Here is a 21,559-nt window from a genome sequence, read left to right as displayed (position 1 = left end):
TTTTTTTTTTTTTATTTTTTTTTTTTTTTTTTTTTTTTTTTTTTTGCCATCAGTCACCACATTATGTCCTACCTCTGCTGGTTTATACCATTTTTGTTCCTTTACTGTTGTTTTGCTATGGACTCTGAAGAAGATAGAGATAATAAAGTGGCCAATTGACCATCTCTGGAGAGAAGTGAAGATCCCATTCATTAAAAAATGGTCTCAATAGTGGCAGCAATAACAGAAGTAGCAATCGTTGTTTTAGAGGAAATGGTGGTAGTCATTACAGCAGCAACATCATCAGTATCTACTCCCATTACACAGTTACTACCAGTGCCATCACACCACATAATTTATAGTGATTCACCGGTCATAGACACTTTTAGGAACATTTACTTTTACCTCACTTAATTCTTACAACAACACTATATAAGTGGTTGGGTGTATATCACTAATCATTTTATAAACATCTCACTTTACAGATACAAAATCTAAGAAACAGGATAAATAATTTACTCAACTTTGTTCAACTAGTAGTTGATATAAAAAAGTCTCTTCAGTCATTCTAATTCTACCTTTCCCAATATTCACCACCCATGCTGGGAAATTTGCAGAGGCAGTTAGGAGCACTAGGTATGAGTGCGGGCTTAAACATTTCCCAGGCTCTTTCTAATCTTGCGGTTCTTTCTGCAGTAGTAGAACATGGATCTTCTCTTTAAGAATTAATTGTTTGGGAAATAACAGTAGTTCAGACATTTTATTATTATCATAAATTCTGAAACAGATGACTTTTGCTCATGAAAAAACTTTATCATTAATTGGCTATCACTAATAGTCCTCAGACACAACATGATTAAAATAAAATTTAAAAATAACCTTTTTCTGTTCCTGGCTTCCAATTTTTCCAGGTATCCAATTTCAGAACCACGGAATATTCTCTGATTCCATATTTCTCACTTACTCAAATTCCCAAGTTCTATGGATTTTCTGTCTCCTTGATTGCATTCCTAATATTTCCACTATAGCTTAGATTCTTAACTGTTTCTCACCCACACTTCTAATAACTTCCAACTAGTTGACTGTAAGCCTATGTCAGGTTCACCTCACCTAAAGCACAGCTCTGATCAAGCCACCACCTGCTTCCTAAACTTTAGTTTGACCATTATAGTGCAACTTGTATAACACCCACTTCTTTCATCTACTCTCATCATATTCTTTGAACAATTTCCAAATATCTTTCTGCATTTTCCCATCCTTGAGCATTTTCTCTAGTCTGTCTAACTATCCATCTTCATTTTCTTTTCCCCAAATACCTTCCAATATCTCTTCTTACTGAATTTCTATCATTATTCAGGAGTCATCTCAAAAGCAACCTCCTGTGACCAGTCCTTCTTCACTAATTTTCACCAATTGCACATGATATATTTTATCTGAAATTTCCTTGCAGTCTGTTTTCTTCTAGTACTACTTAAGATATAATACATTCTCTAGTGTACAGCAAATTGCCATAAGAAGTAGTAATAAATTGGAATTATTTCTATTAGTTACAGAGGAGGTGTTTTATTGAGCTGTATTAGTGAAACATTTTTAAATAGTAAAGTCATAATTTCAGCAACCATTCTTTGTTCATGCATATCAGTGCTTCAAGTTGTTTATTGCATTAGTTTGAATCACAATAAAAGGAAGAGTTTGAAGAATAGAAAAGTAACATAAAGAGTAAAGGTTGGAATAGATAATAAAGGCCTAAAGAAAGGAGAAATTGGGAGCATTAAATGCAATATAGAAGTGATAAGAAAAAATATACACATACATATGTATGTATATATACATATCTACACCTATGTATTTATATACATGTATATATGTATATACCTATGTATGTACATATATACATATATGTATATACATATATACATATCATGCATATATACATGTATACATAGGTATATACATATATACATTATATACATATAGGTATATACATATATATTCATATACACATACATATATACATGCATGTATGTATATGTATATATACACCTAGGTGTATATATATGTGTGTGTGTATATATACACCTAGATATATATATGTGTGTGTGTATATATATATACACACCTAGGTATATATATGTGTGTGTGTGTATATATATACCTAGGGGTGTGTGTGTGTGTGTGTGTGTATATACGTTTTTCAAATGTTTGCTGCTTAAATACTGGCAGAAATAAGACTGATTTACCATGTCAAGTTAGAAAGATTTCTTATATTTCTTGCATACTCTGATCACAATAACTTCACTTATATAGTTGATGCTTTCCTGACCCTGCTATCCTTCAGAATAGAAATGTTATCTTTAATCTGGACCTTTATGAAGTCAACCAAAGGCTATCCTTGTAAAAGGGCCAAAACTACAGAGTGAAAACCATAAATTGCTTCCAGTATAGTCAGTGAAAACGTTGTATAACACGAACAATAAATGTTTTTATAGTGAGTTCAGAGTGTAAGTTTCCAATTCTTTTTCAATATAAAAATGGTTGGCCAATGTGATTTAGAGAATATTCTCTGTTTATTTCTGGTCTTTATATTCTCTTCCTTTAGTTTCTGTTAAATCTCTTGCACATTCTTAAACTGTGGTTACCTCATGGAGTTCTATGCTGAAATACTACTCTTCTATCAGACACCATATGATTATATCTATTGAATTTCTCAAGCTTTTATTAGTTGTTTGGTAAAAAGAAATCTGCTCCTCTGCAAAGGGCGTTGCAAAATGCCTTCTATAAATTATTTTCTGTATCTATAAATTGTTCTCTCATCCCATTTATGAGATGCTGTGGCTTATGGTCACTCTCTGTGCTCTCCATTCTTTTATGTTTTCTTTATGTTCTGCTCCAGCTGTGATTCAGAGGAAAAAAGCATTTTGCTATTCTTTCATTAAAGATATGATAGAATTTCTGACTAGGGTCTGGCCTTAAAATGTCTTTCCTATAGGAAGATAATATGACACTTTCTGTGTGACACCATTAAACACTTTCCTTTGATCAACAGCTCAAGAGTTTATTTAAACTGTTTCATCCACACTCACATTCAACCTACATTCAAATAATGAACATTTGGTAAGTTATTTTTAAAAGGTTACAGTGAATAAATCTGGGGCCTTTAGCTAATAGCCTCTACCAGCATGTGTCCATAATGTACCAAATAGCTATTTATAAAAAAAAGAGTGTACTTGAAAGAAAATCTCAGACATTATTTAGGCTTGGCTCAGCATTCACCCTACAATAACATATTCTTCATCTTTTTATTAGAAAAAAAAATTTACTTTTAAATTTCCTATCCGTAGATCTTTATCTTAAACCAAATTTCCCTTACAGCACGCCCCCCAAAAAATTGAAGAACATGTTACCAAGTATTGAAACCAGACTATCTAATTTTTTTTTCTTTTCTGTTCTTCTTCCATGAAAAGAATATATTTGGTCTGACTTAATGTCTCAGAGATGTGTCTCATCCCAAAATCTTTGGCTGTTATCCAGACAAGTTTCTTGCAATCCTGTGTGATTTCAGAGTTTAAATGTTCTCCTTGTCTGTAGGGAAATTTCATGGTCAAAAATCAAATAGTTTTTAATTTTTTATGAGAAGACAGATTTCTCTCCAAGTCTGTTTCAGTTCATACCTCCACCCCCTACCGCAAACACACATATCCACATATCTCCAGGGACATACCATTCTTTCCCCAGGGTGTTGACGAGAGAGTTGGATTGCCTAGCACAGTGAAGAGTAAATAGATGAAGTACTAAGGAAATACATAACACAAGAATATCTAATGATAATTTATTCTTATTTCAACTAGGGTATGCTAGTTTACAAGAGTTGAGTTTTCAATAGCAAAATTGTCATTAAATGTAATGAAAGAGTCAATTAAGTTATGTATATTTTATGCTTCTTAAAGTAGAAAAGGCTAACATTTGTGACATGGTAATCATCAAGAATTTTGCCAAATCAGAAGCAGAGGGCACATTTTAAAAATCTATCTAGTTTTGTCCCTAAATCTATCATTGAACAGCATGTCCTTTATGTTTTAGTTGATGTCATGCTATGCAGCAGTGACATGATCCTCCCATGAATATGACAAAGTGCTAGAAGAGCCTCCCCAGACACCTTTCCTAGACTTCAGAGCAAATGTAAGTGTCTCTGGTGTCAGTTTGAACCCCAACTCTAATAGGCATGTCACCTTGGACAAATTAAAGGGCTACAGATTTTCAACTATATACAAAGTTGGAATAAAAATGCAACATTCACAAAGATCTATGGATAAGGAAATACATATATATTTTAAAATAGTCTTTTAATAAATATTCTCATGTTCCCTTTCTTTCTCCCAGTTTATTTCCCTCTCCTCTCCTGATTTAAGTGGAGAAGAATTTCAGAGATGGTTGTAGTTTCCAAACAGCCTGTGCTTCCAGATTTTTTTTTTCCTACTGAATTAAGTTAAATGTATGTGCTCCATGTAAGGACAAACAAATTCCTTGAGGAAAGATGTGCCTCTTTGCACAGGGTTGTGCCATCTAGTCCTTAGCAGACCAGTGTGCAAAGACAGGGAGGAACATTGAGTTATGCATAGCCAGAAAATGATGCATACAGTCCATGTGGCTTTATGGTCTGCTCCCCCTATTTCTCTAGGCAGTGGTGACCAACAAGAGAGGCAGGGAATAAGTTAATCTCAATTCTTTCATCTAAACTATAAATTTTAAGAGGTTCAGTGCTCTTCTTGTTTACTGTATTTACTTGTATACTGTATGATACTGTATGAGGTCTTATGATTGGATCGGGAGAGAGTAAGTCCTTCACAATTGATTTTTTATGGATCTCTTCTATTTGCCACTCTCCGGGTAAACATTTAAAGTTTCTGACAAGAAGAATTATTGTTTAATGGATGTAGAGTTTATTTTGCAAGATAAAAATGTTCTGAAGATACATGGTGATGATGGTTGCACACAAAGGTGAATGTACTTAATGCCACTGAACTGTTCACTTAAAAATGGCTTAAATTCTGGGCATGGTAGTGTGCACCTGTAATCCCAGCTACCCAGGAGGCTGAGGCAGGAGAACAGCTGGATGGAACCCAGGAGGCAGAGGCTGCGGTGAGCCGAGATCATACCACTGAACTCCAACCTGGGCATCGGAGAAAAACTCCGTCTAAAAGGAGAAAAAAAAAAAAAGCTTAAATGTTGGCTTAAATGTTGTATTTCATAGTATGCATACTTTACCACAATTATTATTTTTTTTAAGTTTCTGATCAGTAGGACTTAAGGGAACAAGAGCAAACAAATTCAGAAGCTAGCAGAAGACAAGAAATAATTAAGATCAGAGCAGAACTGAAGGAGATAGAGACACAAAAAAAAACCTTCAAAAAATCAGTGAATCCAGTAGCTGTTTTTTCAAAAAGATTAACAAAATAGATAGACTGCTAGTCAGACTAATAAAGAAGAAAAGAGAAAAGAATCAAAAAGACACAATAAAAAATGATAAAGGGGTTATCACCACGGATACCACAGAAATACAAACTACCATCGGAAACTACTACAAACACCTCTACGCAAATAAATTAGACAACCTAGAAGAAATGAATAAATTCCTAGGCACATACACCTAAGTTAAAAAAAATGGAAAAATCAACTCTCTTGTACATCTTAATAGTCAGAGTCTAAGTATTTTGATTTATTTTAAAATTTCTTTTAAAATCAGCAATAAACTAATCATGTATGAATCCATAAATAGCTTTTAATACTCTGAAATGTTTTTTTATCTTATTAATGCTCATTTAATTGTATAGAAATGATATAAAGGACAAATGCCTACAAAACTTGAGCATACAATGACAAAGTGAATTGCTATGTAACATAAGATCTTTAAATTAGAATCATTAATAGCTGCTTTAAAATAGACGAGAATAAATTGGATTCCATTACAACCTGATCAATTTTCACATGTAACTTGACTTTAAGATGTTTTAATTCTTTCACCCTTTTCTAGTTTTATTTCCAAACAATGTTAATCTTGTTTTCACACCTAGTATGAAAGTGGTCACTGCTTACAATTCTCCTGCTCTTTTTGCTGCAGATTCTCTGTTCTTTCATTGTTTGGTCCCAGGAACTTTGCACTTGCTTTTGTTCATACCTAGAATTTTTTTCTTGAGATTCCTGCAAAGCTGCCTCTCTCTTATTATTGATCTTTCAGCTCAACTCTCACTTTATTGGAAAAGTTATATCTTTCTCACTTTATCTCAAACAGTTTCTACTTTCTGAATCTTTTCTATTGCATCCCTTTTTTCACTTTACATAGTACTTTTAACTATCTGAAAATTTTTATTTGCTCATTATATGACTTCCCTCTAAGACTAGATTAAACATACGTTCTTTCAGTTTTTTTTGTTTTACTTGATTTCATTTCCCTACCTTCTCTAGAGCATTCAGACTATTTACTGTGGCATTGTGGGGCTGCTACTTCCTAAGGTTTAGGCATTGCACTCACTAATGCTGGTCAAGGCACTTTCTTAGCGTATCGTCTCATTGGCTCATGTGAAGCCTATATGTACTGAGGTTTTCATGCAAGCTGCTATAAAGACTCTTCTCCCAAATTCTATAGATATTTAATTAACTTTTAAGCAAATTTAAGTGAAGGACTTTATAATTAAGTGTCAAAAGAATTTCAAAATATAAGCCAAGTCATGTCCTTTAGGAAGTCTCTGTAGTGCTCATCTATTAAGAAAGCAGGCAAGAAATCCAACATATAGCCCTGTTTAGTTTGCATTCCTTTTTACTTAGCATACCTCATCACTTTAACTCCCCTGTGAAATTATGTTTCATGCATCTAGGAAATCTATATAATACCAATACAAAGGCTGCATTTTGAGTGGCTCGGGGAAATATTTTTATCATCTTGTTTTGAAAGCAAAAAATATAATAGTGTCTCTATGTGAAATGGCAAATTGCTTGTATTGTGTGTAAGGCAAGCTGTTGGCATGACTGGTGGAATGCTCTTTACCTATTTGTGAATAAGAGATGCTGTTAATGTATTAGCTATGGTTTGTCTTCCAACTCAACCCATGCCTAATTACACTGTATAGGAAGTTAAGTAGACACTGAAGTTGGGGATGTGGAATCATAGGCAGTATATCAATGGGGATTGTGATTTCTCCCTAGCACCACAGAGTTGTGTTTTTTTATACTGTAGGGAACTTCATAATTATACATTTTCTGCCTCTGAGAGATCCAGTGTATAATTACACAGTTCAAATACAATAGTCCTGGTTACTGTTCAAATGCATGTCGCTACATGGGATTAAAATGTAACCCAAATTGCATAGAAATATGATGGGACCTATTACTTATTTTATCGTGAATATGAAATGTGCAGGTATAATCTACTCCATTTATATGTGAAGGCAGTGTCTATCCCTGTATGCGTCATTGTACGAGAATCCAGTTAGTGTAATGCTTTTGATATTTTAACACATACTTTATAAATATACTAGAAAATGAATAAAATCTGCAGTGGGATGTATCTTGGGTACATAGTGCATACTTATCACTTACATATTTTGGAGTTATTTTGCTGTTTTTTCTTTTTCTTTCTTTCTTTTTTTTTTTCTTCCATTTAACAAGAACTGTCAGCTAATCTCATCGGTGAACACCAGATGGCGCTGCATTGAATATCATTGCCCTGGCAATTTTCCGTGAATGCTACAAATATTTTGGAGGTGAAGTGCATACAAGAAATAATGTTGTCCAACTCATTTCGCAAATGAAAGTACTCAAACTCATAGAGGTTATATAATTTTTACAAAATTATGTTAAGCGTAAAAGTCTGACACTGCATTCACACCTTGCTGGGTTTTGCATATTCTGTCCTATATTACTTGGGACTATGGTTTAGTCGCACTAAAGAAAAAGCAGCACAAGGGTAACTGTCAAATTTTAAATCTATGATGTTGTATTTACTAGCTGTATGACATGTGGGAAAACCATTTAGCCATCTTCACTTTTAGTTTCCTCATTTGGGGAAAAATCAAAGCATTCAAAACATACCTACTTTATAGTTTTAAGCTGATTACATGCAAACTCTGTATTAAAAAGCACAAAATTTGCTAGACAGGAGATGCTCTAGATATGATCCCCTAGATGAATTTAAGGCATCAGACATGTATCCTCATTTTCATAATCCCAAAGCCTTTATTACATACTTAATTTTACTTTATGCTGTATTTAAGATGATTTACCTTTTGCTTTTTAGGAGCTTATACCCCAAGATAGATACTCCGATGTAGATCTGTAGACGAACAGCAGAGTGTAAGTACTCCAAGGAAATAATAAGTAGAAAGATACTAGGCAGTGACGTGTGAGAGGGATATGGTGTTTCAGCTTGATCCGTGCAGGCAAGGGGCAATGCAAATTAATTCTCAAGTGTGTTACTTAACTTCACAGGGTTGGACTCTCAGACTCTCCACTGATTGGCTTTTTAAATCTCCACTTAAGCTGTTTTCAGTCCATGCATTCTACTCACATTCTTCACTATTACCACATGCTGCAAACTCTCCATTAAAGCTTCTCCTTTGGATTTTGGTGTCATCTGCATTCTGAATCTAGTCTTTGCCAATAGTTAGATTTATGTGCCTAGCCTGGCACTTTTCTATTGTGACTCCAATTTATTTACATGTAAAATGAAGGGTTGAACTAGATAGATGGTAACTCTCTGAAATTCTATAGTTCTGTTTTTCTTCCCCTGTAGTCTCAAGTGACAAACCTTCTCCCCTCCACACACACGCAAACATCAGCCTAGTCCAAATGTACCTTCTGGTGGGTCTCAAAGCTCTCTAAAATGCCAGTATTGTATCTTTTGTCTTCTAGACATTGTCTCCCACAGTCACAGTACTTTTTCATGTGACTTGTTATGGCCAGTGAGATGTTAGCAAAAGTGATGCAAGCAGAGACTAACTAAACACTTTTTTCATGGACTTGTCTTTTGGAAAACTCTTTTGCAAGCATGAGATCACCATGCAGGGCTCATGCCAGACTTGTGGATAAATAGCAGGGGACCCAGACAATAAACAATTACAATAAACAAAATAAATACCAGACATATGGCTCACCCAGCTGTCCTATCCAGCCCCAGCCATTGAAGCCACACCCAAATGATACCCTAGACCTTGTGATGCCCCCACCCTCATGTCCAGCCCTGTAATGCTTCCCCCATGGTGCCTCTACTGGGTCCAGTCCAATCTGTGGTAGAACCCAGAAATCCTGCAAATCTCTGGTAGAATTTAGAGCAAACAGAATGATGGATGTTTTTAAGCTATTAAATTTCTGTGTGGTTGTCACACTTCAGTTGATAACTGAAACAACGTGTAACCTTGTCAACTAGCTTTAGCTTAGCCTCTCTGAGCCTCAACTCCCTCATCTACGCATGAGGGATAATAATGCTACCAGTGTCACAAGATTAGGGTTATTAAATGAGAATTCATGTTATTAATATGTAATGAATAGTGATTAAGGTGGTGATAGGAATAGAGAAAAATCTCAGTATATAGTACTGGTTATTATTAAAGGAAAACATTGTCATAATTTGATAGATTTGGCCCAAAAAACTCATTCAAGTAAAATTAAGGATTGGTTATTAGAAGGTTAATGAAATAACTGGAGTTAACCTGCACAACTGACAATTAGAAATTCCAGTGTGGCCTTAGTGATCCAAATATATCCCAGTTCCAACTGCTATTTAGTGTACCTGCTGATATTTTTTAGCTGTACCTTAAAATGAATGGGAAGAACTTGGAGTTTTCTAAATGCTTGGGACTTCCAAAACTTCACAGTTAATTGACACCTGTTTCTCTCACTCTGTTGAAAGACGCTAGGTCTAGAGATTAGTGGATTACTGGTGACATGAGGACCCACATTTTACTTCCTTGTTTCCCATGAAGAGTTTGCCTGGTATTATTTCTCAGTCTAATGTTTCCCTCCAAACCCCTCTTTTTTATATATATATTTTTAACTATTCTCTCCCTTCTTATTTCTTTATCCCAATCACATTTTCATCAACTATAAAAACTTTTGCCCGCCTCCATTTGAGAACCAGGTTTGGGTGAAAGAAATGACTGGCTGTTGCAAAGCATGTTTACATTATGTTATCATGGTGCTTTAGTGCATTATAATTCTTTGTTATTATTACCATAATGCTATTCTAACTATTTTACACATTTTGTGTATTAGAATACAGATGTAATAAAATGTATACATTACTACTATACACATATATTAAAAACTGCATATCAATAATGTTGAATCACATGCCTGAAATGGCATAATGAATAAGATCTGAACTGGAACAGACAATAACCTATCACTGATGGAATTTTCCCCATGTATATAATTGGGACAATTGTACCTACTACTACCGTCATTGTGAAGATTTTTGGTAATAATACATGCAAATAGCCTATGATAGTGCCCAGTATAGAACTGTTACGGATCTACCTTCTTCCACTCTGGAAAATATTTCTCATCAAACATCCAGGACCTCATTAGTGGTACTTTGTATACATGAGATGCTCCCATCATCAAAGACCATGAAAAGACCTCACATGAGTCCTATGACAACTTAGCACTCTATAATGCATATCTGAATTACCTAATATGTAAGTGATAAGATGAACATTTGCACTTTTATTTTTGGACTTGGTTGTTAAATTACTGACCTGGATATCTCTTCTGCTGCAAGCACCATGCTCTGGAGTTTGTTAAGTCTCCTGTGCATTGTCGCTACTTCTATAGATGATTTCTGAGTTACTCTTTATTTCTACAGTAAATTAGATTGAAAGACTGCTAGTGCTGCTCAGTGCACCCAGGAGACAGCTGTAACTTGATCAGGGTCATGCAGCCAATCAGTAATGGAGGGAAGCAGAGGTAGGAGACCTCAGAGGAGAGAATTATTAGGCCAATGATAAGCTGTTATTTGGTCCTTTGGGGAAGCAGGTCATTAGGTAGGTATCAAGGTGAGTAACATGATGCACTTGCCTAAATCATATCACTGAGTGTCTCTTGGGAACCAAAGCATCATGCATGATGGCATTCTCTCATTCTAAAACTGAGGCTGCACTGCTGAAGGCAACTAACATTCTCTCCTTCTTTCCCTGGTTTTACCTATTTCTTGGTAGCCATTCTTAGGTTAACTTAGATCAGGTGAAGAAGCCAGGACAAAGCCCTGACAGGCTAGCCTGGATGTTTTCCTATATTTTATGTGTGCTTTCATAGTATCATAGAATCAAAAATTCTGAGGGTCAGAGTTTAATATAATCTGACATGGCCATTTCACAATACTTAAATTCTCTCTGTAATAATTCTTTTGGTAAATATTTAGTCTTCTACTTCAACACATTTCTTGTAGGGAAATTCATTACCAGGTAAGTAGTCCATTCATTTCTTCAGATTTTTCTAATTCAATAAATATCTTGCTTTTCTTAAATTCTATTTATTTGTTTCTCTATTATCTTTTGTGTCATCAATAAATCATCAGATATTTGAAGTATACAATCAAGACTTTTTTCTCATTTTCACCATTCTTCATGCTTTCCAATGCCAAGGAAAAAAACATCTAGTAATTCTTTATTTTTCATGTATTATGGTTTTGAATTTCCTCATCAGTGTTATTTCAGGAAAAAAAAAAACAAAAAACAAAAAACATATAGCCTTTGGAGTCAGATCTGGCTCCATTTCTAGCCATAGCAGTAGATTTGTGATTCAGTACAAGTTACTTAAATTTTATGACCTTATTTCCTCTTCTGAAAAATGAGATGAAAATATTTTATAATTTGGTATTTCAGGCATTTATCCAACTGACATGCTTCTTTATTTGGAAGAGCCATATCATATGGTTGATTGATTAGGAACTTATGTCAACTGAATACCCTAGATTTCATTTCTATTTTTTTGTCGTTAACTCTGACCTCTTCACCTCAAGCTTACATAATTGGTGTTCTAACTTAACACAGTTATTTTTACTTTTCTCAAGTTGCAACTCAAAAGATTCATCCAGGAATGCAGAGATTTAAGAATTGTTTCAATATTTCTGACTAGATAGACATATGATTGGCATTGGCTCATATTTTTATTAGGGAGTATGTGGTAGGTTAGCTTGATTGCTTAATGAGGACCACAGAAACTAAGTACAATCCTTGGGTGGGTAACTGTTGCAGTCAGAGACTAAGCAAGATCCCTGGCTAGCCTTCTTGCAATTGCACAACAGTGGTGCTATAATGACACATTGTGCCTGGATTCAGGACTGCAGCTCATCAATAAGTTAGGGTATATTTCATGTTTATGTGTGAGGAGCAAATGTTTCCTCAACAGTAGGGTCCTCATTTGAATTAGTATAGTCTTTTCATTAAAATGGAAATTTTACTGTTAATCTCATAATTTATTCATTTATTTTTTGGAACTGGTGATATGACACATGAGACTCCTTGAATTTATAAAACAGCAGCTTATTGTCACCCCTACTCCAATAACAAACAGGTGGGAGTTACCGGACCTGCTAGTAAGAGTGAGAGCTATATATGACTTTGCTATATTTACTCATCCAAATGACCTTGCAAATTACTTCACTTGAGTTTCATTAAGAAATTTGGAGTGACCAAGACATTCCACGGTGAATTTCTAAGTAAGTTTCTGGATATTCACCTGACCCATTTTAGGCTCTTTGTGGATAAGACTGAGTTATCTTGTTTGATTTTGGCTTTCTGCATTCCTTGTCAGGGTAGCTATTAATACAAACATTCCCCTTAGTTCACTTAAATAAATGTGCAGTGGTGCATTTTTGACGTATTATCTGATGTTGCAATCTTCTAAAACTGTATAAGCTGTTTCTCTATTATGTCTTGCTTCTGGCCTTATCATATTTATAGCTTTCCTTTACCATCACCACTGTCTTTGAAAAATGTTTTATATGTTATTAAAACCTTTATATGTCCTTAAAACCTTGTTTTCTTTCTGTAAGTCTCAACAGTTCATTTAATTACAGTATCTTGGAGACTAGCCATCTTGTAAGTTTTTCCTAGATGAAATTTATGACATCCAAAAAGTGAGTTGAGTGTTGAATTGCCTGAAGGATGTGATGTTTTAAGGACTTCTTTTATGGATATGAAGTCATGATTGGAAGAGCAAAATCTTTATTTTGTGTCCAATCTAAGTTTGCTTCCATTAATAGGAAACTTTTTAAAGATAAACTGCATTTATCTTTAATATTTTTTATGTAAAAACGGCTTTCAATATTTAGACACAATCTGTTTGGAGTCCTTAGCAATGTGTAATTGAATACCAGAATGTTAAATACTTGCAAAGTAAATTTTTAACACCTGTTTCTGTGCACACTTAAAAATGTTAGTAACATATATTAACTCATTTACCATAACTCTGTAAATGGTTATTATCGCTTCAATTTTATAGACGAGCATAACTAAGTCTAGAGAGGTCAAAGGACTGGCCTCAGGTCATTCAACTATTAAAGCAACTGAGCTGAGAGTAAAATTTTTGGTTTTTTGACTGTCAATAAAATGTTAATTCAATTCTGCTGGCTGTATATTTAGGAGAAGGTCTTATTCTTGGCCCTTAAGGGACAAAAGACTTGTATATAAATAAGACAGTCCCCAAAATAACAGAGATATAAAATAGAAAAAAATAAATGCTGAAATATTGTTGCAAAATCAAAGAAAAAACTGTCCTCTCTTTATGATAACATTTATAAAAACAGATTTAATTTTGTGTCAATGTCCCTGCATCTCCTGGAAGATTATCAGCTCCCTATGTTCTCAAACTTCTGCCCTTCTCATGGTTATAGTCCCAGTGACTAGCGCTGTGCTTGGCACACAGTATGCAATTAATAAAGTTTGTCATATGAATGTGAAATGCATGCTATGAAGGCACATAGGAATTTTCTCTTTCCTGAATTTGCAGATGAGAACTCCACAAAGATTATAAAATCTTAAGGAGCAAGGAGAAAATAGCCCATGATCTATGTTCAGCCCTAGGTTCTGATTTTGCCATCTTCCGTATTCCTTGAGAGAACATGAGCAACCCTAACTTAGAGACTTGCTGGTTTAATGAGGGTAATCGTTTGAAAGTAAAAAATGCAATGTTCTCCTTTAAATTTTGTAATATACATTCTTTATCCTTCTCAGGTCTTGGCTTACATCTAACTAAGGAGAGTTTAGAAATGTAAAAATAAGGAATACAAATAAAACAAACGAAAACATACTTGTGACTTGTATTTAAAATTATAATTCAATAAAACAATTCTCCAAGTTTTATACAAAATAAGATTTTTCAAAATTCCCAAATTACATTTTAAATATCAAATATTGAAGTTCTCAGATTATTGCATTAGCCAGAAAGCAAGAAAAAATAATTATCTAGAAATGAATCATCCTTTCTGGCCAAATAGATTATGAAAAGGAGGATAGATATCTAGATAGTTAAATGCATCTCTATTTTGTTTCCTTATACTGGCTTAGACTCAGCAAATGTGGAGATGCTGAGGATAAATGATGGCAATACTATTGCAGAAGTATTTTAGTCACTGTCACTAGATTATGATTCCGGAAACAAATTATTTCTCTAGCAGTTATAACACCAACCTGGGATACAGCCGTCTGAATTTGGCATTTCAGAGCTTTTTTCAGTTCCCAGTGACATGAAAACTGACATGAAAGCCAAGAAGATTCTATGGATCCTGCCCTGGTGGGAAGAGGCAACTCTCCCCAAGAGAGCAGTGGGCCCACAGGTTTGATAGAGGAAAGAAACTATGCAGGCATATGCATCCAGGAGGAACTAAAGTAAGGCCTTCAAATGAAGTATCACCATTCTCTGATGAAAGAACATTAGAAAGACTGTGGGATGTAAACCCCAAATTTCAAGCATGGAGATCATCAATGCTCTCAGTGACCAGAAAAATACAGAATACAGTAAAAGGATATCAGAAGATTCTGAAGATTTTGTCTCTCTCAACTATAAAATAAACCATAAAATTTCATAAACCACAAGTCTCTCATAAAAAGCTAGATGTCTTTTTGTTTGTTTGTTTGTTTGTTTGGTTTTTGAGACAGAGTCTTGCCCTGTCACCCAAACTGGAGTGCAGTGGCATATTCTCTGCTCACTGCAACCTCCACCTCCTGGATTCAAGTGCTCTCCTGCCTCAGTCACCAGAGTAGCTGGGATTACAGGTGCCTGCCACCATGCCCAGCTAATTTTTGTATTTTTGATAGAGATGGGGTTTCACCATGTCGGTCAGGCTAGTCTCGCACTCCTAACCTCAGGTGATTTGCCTGCCTCGGCCTCCCAAAGTGCTGGGATTATAGGCATGAGCCACCGCACCTGGCCTAGATGTCTTCTTAATGAAAGCATCAAGGTCCTAGAGAAATACTGATAAATTTCAATCATGTTATAATATTATCTAGAGGGGTTATTTAAACTACTTATCGGGCTAAGTTTATCAAATGAGATTAAATGAAATTTCTTAATTTTCTTTTCTTTTTTATTTTTATTTTTTTTGGTGCGATCTCAGCTCACTGCAACCTCTGCCTCCTGGGTTCAAGCGATTCTCATGTCTCAGCCTCCTTAGAAGCTGGGATTACAGGCATGCACCACCATGCCCAGCTAATTTATGTATTTTTAGTAGAGACAGGGTTTCACCATGTTGGCCAGGCTGGTCTGGAAGTCTTGACTTCAGATGATCTGCCTGCCTTGGCCTCCCAAAGTGTTGGGATACACAGTGCCTGGCCCCAAATTTCTTAATTTTCTAGTTAAACAGTAAGTGGCATTTTAAGTAAGAATAGGTTCATAACAGATAGAATAAAGGTACTATTTCTATTTTTTCCCCATAGGTTCCAATTGTAGTGCAACTGAGTTTTAAGACTCATTCCATTAGTAAGATATGGATTTCTTTTAGTTCTGTTTTCTCACCATTGGCGATAGGACAGCTGAAGTTAGACAATCTGCATTTTGTGTGTGTATATTGTTGTCATAAAAGCAATAGGTTTTTCCAGTGTTCTTACCCCTTTGCTAGTTGATAGAAGAAACACAGGTGATAGCACTGTTCAGGGTTCAGATGGCAAAAACCATTCAATCAAAAATTGGTAACCTGGGGTTTCCAGTTTCAGGTCCAACATCTAAAGAGCTATCCATCACTACCACTCTTACAACAAGAAAAACCTGAGCAAAAATCTTACCTTGAGATTACCCGGGAACTGCAATTACAAGGCAAACTGCATCTCCCAAAATCTGGAGAAAGTAGCACTTACAGTGAGAGACAGCTGAGGCTTGCTCACCTGGACCAAAAGCTGTTAAATCCCTTAAATTGTTAGGGGCAGCTAAGTGCTAGTTTTGATGATGTGCTGAAGGTTGAGTGCAGACTATCATGAGAATGAGAAACACCTGGGGATCTTTGTCATAAGGTAAACCACATATTTTTGCAGGCCTTCACTCTAGGAAACCTTCTAGGTTCCCACTGTGAGGAACTGAGAACGATCACCTCCTGGCCCTGGCATGAGTAGGGAAAACATGGTATCATGAAACCCATCCAGTGTCTTCTCTTTAACAAAGACCTGGCACCCTGAGGAAGGAATTTTTTAGAGCATATGCTGAAACTTGATTCAAGCTAAGGGAAGGAGATTCCTTCACACTCCAGCTCTCTCCTAACTTCCACCTCACCTAACAGGGTAAAGGTGAGGGTAGACAACAGGGGAAAAGGCTTCAATACTGCAACCAGAAGAGGGAGTAGGGGAAAGCGAGCAAAACAAACAAAACATGACCTTGGAAGAGAGACTAGAATACTTTTGATGGCCATACCCCTGAAACACTGGTCCACTAACACTTCATTAGAAGATTATAGAATTATGCCTCTTATTCTCAGGCTTCCATGACAACAGAAAGCTTCAAATGATAGTAATAATAATGACGAATTATGGCTGAAAGAGCTGCAAGTCTCAGATCTTCTTTAAGCATCATTACAAAGGGAAACTCAAAGTCAAAGAGTATGAACGCAAGAACAAGAGAGGAGTTTGAAGCCTCTGGTACTTATGTGAGACATTAAACAGAGCTCAATTAGCCACATTAACATAAATCCTCACATTGAAGGCCTATTTACTTCACTTCTATAGCATGCTTGACCTTCAACAAAAAAATTATCCATACCAAAAGACAAGAAGAAAACACAGTCTAAAGAGACAAAGCCAGTAGCAGAATCAGTTTCAGATATAACATAAATATTGAAATTATCAGATAGATAGGACATTTAAAATAATTGTGGTTAAGGTCAAAGAAGTTTTTTTTTTTTTTTTTTTTTTTGAGACGGAGTCTCGCGCTGTGTCGCCCAGGCTGGAGTGCAGTGGCGCGATCTCGGCTCACTGCAAGCTCCGCCCCCCAGGTTCAGGCCATTCTCCTGCCTCAGCCTCCGAGCAGCTGGGACTACAGGCGCCCGCCACCACGCCCGGCTAGTTTTTTGTACCTTTAGTAGAGACGGGGTTTCACCATGTTAGCCAGGATGGTCTCGATCTCCTGACCTCGTGATCCGCCCGCCTCGGCCTCCCAAAGTGCTGGGATTACAGGCTTGAGCCACCGCGCCCGGCCGGTCAAAGAAGTTTTAACAGGAAAACACACACACTCACACATAATGTATAAGACCAGATGGACGCTGTAACCAGAAAAAGAGAAATGATTAATAAAAAGGAAATGTCATAAATTACAAAAATAATCACAGAAATGAAGAATACTTTCAACAGGATTATCATTAGATTCCACACATCTGAGGAATTATTTAACGAACTTAAATGTAGGCCAACAGAAATTTTGCAAATTAAAAAGAGTGTAATCCCAGCACTTTGGGAGGCCGAGGCGGGCGGATCACAAGGTCAGGAGATCGAGACCACGGTGAAACCCCGTCTCTACTAAAAATACAAAAAAATTAGCCGGGCGCGGTTGTGGGCGCCTGTAGTCCCAGCTACTCGGGAGGCTGAGGCAGGAGAATGGCGTGAACCCGGGAGGCGGAGCTTGCAGTGAGCCGAGATCGCGCCACTGCACTCCAGCCTGGGGGACAGAGCGAGACTCCGTCTCAAAAAAAAAAAAAATAAAAAAAAAAAAAAAAAAAAAAAAAAAGAGTGAAATAAAACAACAATGAGAACAAAAAATAGATCAGAATATGTAAGGACTGCAGGATAAAAGGTGTGATACATGTAACTGGAATACCAGAAAGAGAAGAGAGAGAGAATGAAGCAGAAGAAATACTTAAAGTAATAATGACTGAAAACTTCCTCCAATTATTGAAAACACCACAGATTCAGAAAATTCAGATTATATCAAACCGATTCATCTACTTACCACTCTGCTACCCTCTCCTGCCACAAGAAAACACATAAGCAAATTATATTCAAACTGAATAAAGAAAGTCAACATAATTGAAATCAGCCAGAAGAAAAAAAATAGTTTAAGTATAGAGTAACAGGATCAAATATTACTCTCATCAGAAAACAAACAGCAGGAAAATAGAGAAATATTTAATGTGTGAAAGACAAACACCAAACTCAAACTTCATATCCACTGAAATTATCCTTCAAAAGTGAAGAAGAAATAGAGAACTCTCAGATGAACAAGAACCCAGGGGATTCATTGCCTGCAGATCACCTCTACAAGAAATATTAAAGTAAGTTCTTTAGGAATGAAAATAATATATTAAAAACTTGTATATATACAAAAAAGATCATCAGAAAGTATATGGAGTTAAAATAACCATTTTATCTTTTAAATGTTCTTAATTTATCTAAAAGACAACAATGTTTTAATCAGCCTGGGTATCAAAGCAAAATAACAGAGATTGTGTGGCTTACACAACAGAAATTTTATTCTCTCACCATTTTGGAGGCTGGCTATATTCTTACCCCAAAGAAACCATAAAACCAGTCTAACAATAAGAAAAACATGAGAAACAAATCTGAAGTATATTCTACAAAATATTTTATCTATATTCCTCGAGAAAACAACCAGAGAAAACTTCTTAGTCTAAAGAAGTCTAAGGAGAAAAGACAAATATAAATATAAAAATCGTAATAGAATGCTAGAATAAAAAATGTATTAGGTAAAAACTAAGAAAATCTGAATAATATATTGATTTTAGTTAATAATTATCAATGTAGGTTTATCAGTTTTGACAAATGTGCCGTGATAATGTAAGATGTTAGTAATAATGTCAATGGGGTTTAAGGCATACCAGAACTCTCCATGCTGTTCTTACAATGTTTCTGTAAATTTAAAGCTATTCTAGAATAAATAATTTAAAATATTTCATGTTGCCTCATGGTCATAATAATAAATATGAACTCTCATTCAAAATTTGGGAGACTGTTAGTCTCCATTTTTACCTACACAGCGATTGAAAACTAGAAACAAATTTGAATTTAAATGCCTATTTGAGACACACACCCTCCACTTTGCCCTAGTCCCTGTCACCTATTTCCTTGAATATGCTCTACTTCATACATTTTTGTTACATACCTATCTTCTTTAGGCATGTGAGTTACAATCACTGATATAAAATCTATAACAGCCTAGAAATAATTTTGTACTGATAAATAAAAATTGATCATAAAAAATGTTTTAATCTGAAACGTTGTCATGTCCTGACTCTCTAGATAAGATTAAGCAGTTGAAACAGACATGGAACTCCCTTCCCGTGCCGACTCCACCAGCAATACCCAATACTCATGATGTGAGGGAACTCAGAAGGTATGAAAGGGAGAGACAAATGTGAATCAGCTTTGTTTGGTGACAGTAGTGAATCTAATGAACAGTGAATTTATAAGATGGCCTAGTTCTTGACAGGACAGTGGGCTTCACCTTTGATTGTTTGTTTATAATTATGCTCTCAGTCCCTATTGGAACCCTCTGATTCTTACTTAGATCAAACAAAATCAGTTAAAATGGAAGACCTAAATTTAACTAAGTCTTAGTTTAAGATGAGTAATTTGGTGTCAAAACTATTTCAGCCACATTTATGTTAAGAGAAATAAATCCAGTTAAAATTCTTGGTGTTAAAGAAAACATAAACCACTTGAGCTGTAAGGGTAGACAATGAATTGAACAATACTCCTACACTTTAAGTTAACCCACCAAAGCCATCGTCAATAGATAGTATGGCATATTGATATAATTTGACTGATGATGTGTGCAAAAGACTTAGAATGTACTAGCAGGTAGAACATATTAAAAATGTAGAGATTGATTTTCATTCTGATGTATAGTAAGTATGCAGGATGGAAGAATGGAGAGTTGGAGAAAGGAAGATTAGAGCCTGTGGAAGAAATACCAAAGGAAATAGAAAGTACAGGGTATATTTGACAGGGACAGGAAGTTTTAAATTTCAACTAGAGAAGTTTCAGGAAATATTCACAATGTATTTGTTAATTTTTTTTTTTTCACCTAAAAAAAATAGCAACCACAAAAACAGAGGTTTCATAAAACATTTAACTGGATTAACTTTGGGGACAGATCTAACTAGAATAATTTAGGGGTATCATCACAGATTCTATTTTCATCCAAGAAACTAGCAGTGTGCCTTACTTGTTGTCATAAGTACAGAATTACTAATTATTTAATTGATCTCTTTTGTTATATATTTTTATATATACATGTACTTGTATGGTCCTCTTTGCATAAAAAAAATACTTTCTGGAACTCACTTGCACCTTTGATATTTCTCTCTATTTTATTAGATTTATTAACATATTAGAGACTATATATAAATGAATAACAAAAATATAATGTATACTGATGATTCAAAAGAAACCTATTTAATTTCTTAACTTAGTCCATATATTTTTCTTATAAAATAAATCTGAAAATTATTACCTATAAAAATATTTGTTTTTTGTTCAGGTTCTACTCATAAACCATGACCTGGACTCTTCTCAATTGTTGGAAAGAGATTGCTGTTTTTTTGTGGGGTGTTTTGTTTTTTTTTTGTAAATGTAATATAAGCAGCAAAGAAAGGAAAGAAGAACACTCTACGTATTTGAGTCAGGAATTAAACTTTATTCAAAATCCTTTCCAATAGTACCTTCCCTCTTCCAAGTCCTTCAAAGTGTAGAGAGAAAAAAATTCAATCAACATCCTGTTTCACTCTATAGCAGACCAAAGCTATTTCTTCTTCTCTTTCTTCTTTTCTGGAATTTCTACATTTAAAAATCATTTTGCAATTTTTTTAGTTAAAAAATTGTATATAATTTTTCAGTTTTAATATGAACTTAATTTCCTTTTCCCTGAGACCTAGGAGAAGCGAGAGAGAAAATCAAATTGTTGATAAATAAAATGTTTCTCTGAAGAAGACAATTATACATGCAACTAATTACAACTACAAAGGGATGAAATACATTCTCTAACACTATCGTATGGGAGCCCAGAAAAAGAAATTGGCTCAGAATCATAAACAAAAGTAGCCATGCTAGAAGTCAGAGGGGTGATATCCCAGGCTCAGAGAAAAACTTGACCA

This window comes from Theropithecus gelada, chromosome 14 (assembly GCF_003255815.1).
Source record: "Theropithecus gelada isolate Dixy chromosome 14, Tgel_1.0, whole genome shotgun sequence".
Classification (NCBI taxonomy): domain Eukaryota; kingdom Metazoa; phylum Chordata; class Mammalia; order Primates; family Cercopithecidae; genus Theropithecus; species Theropithecus gelada.
Note: the sequence above shows the minus strand (reverse complement) of the source record.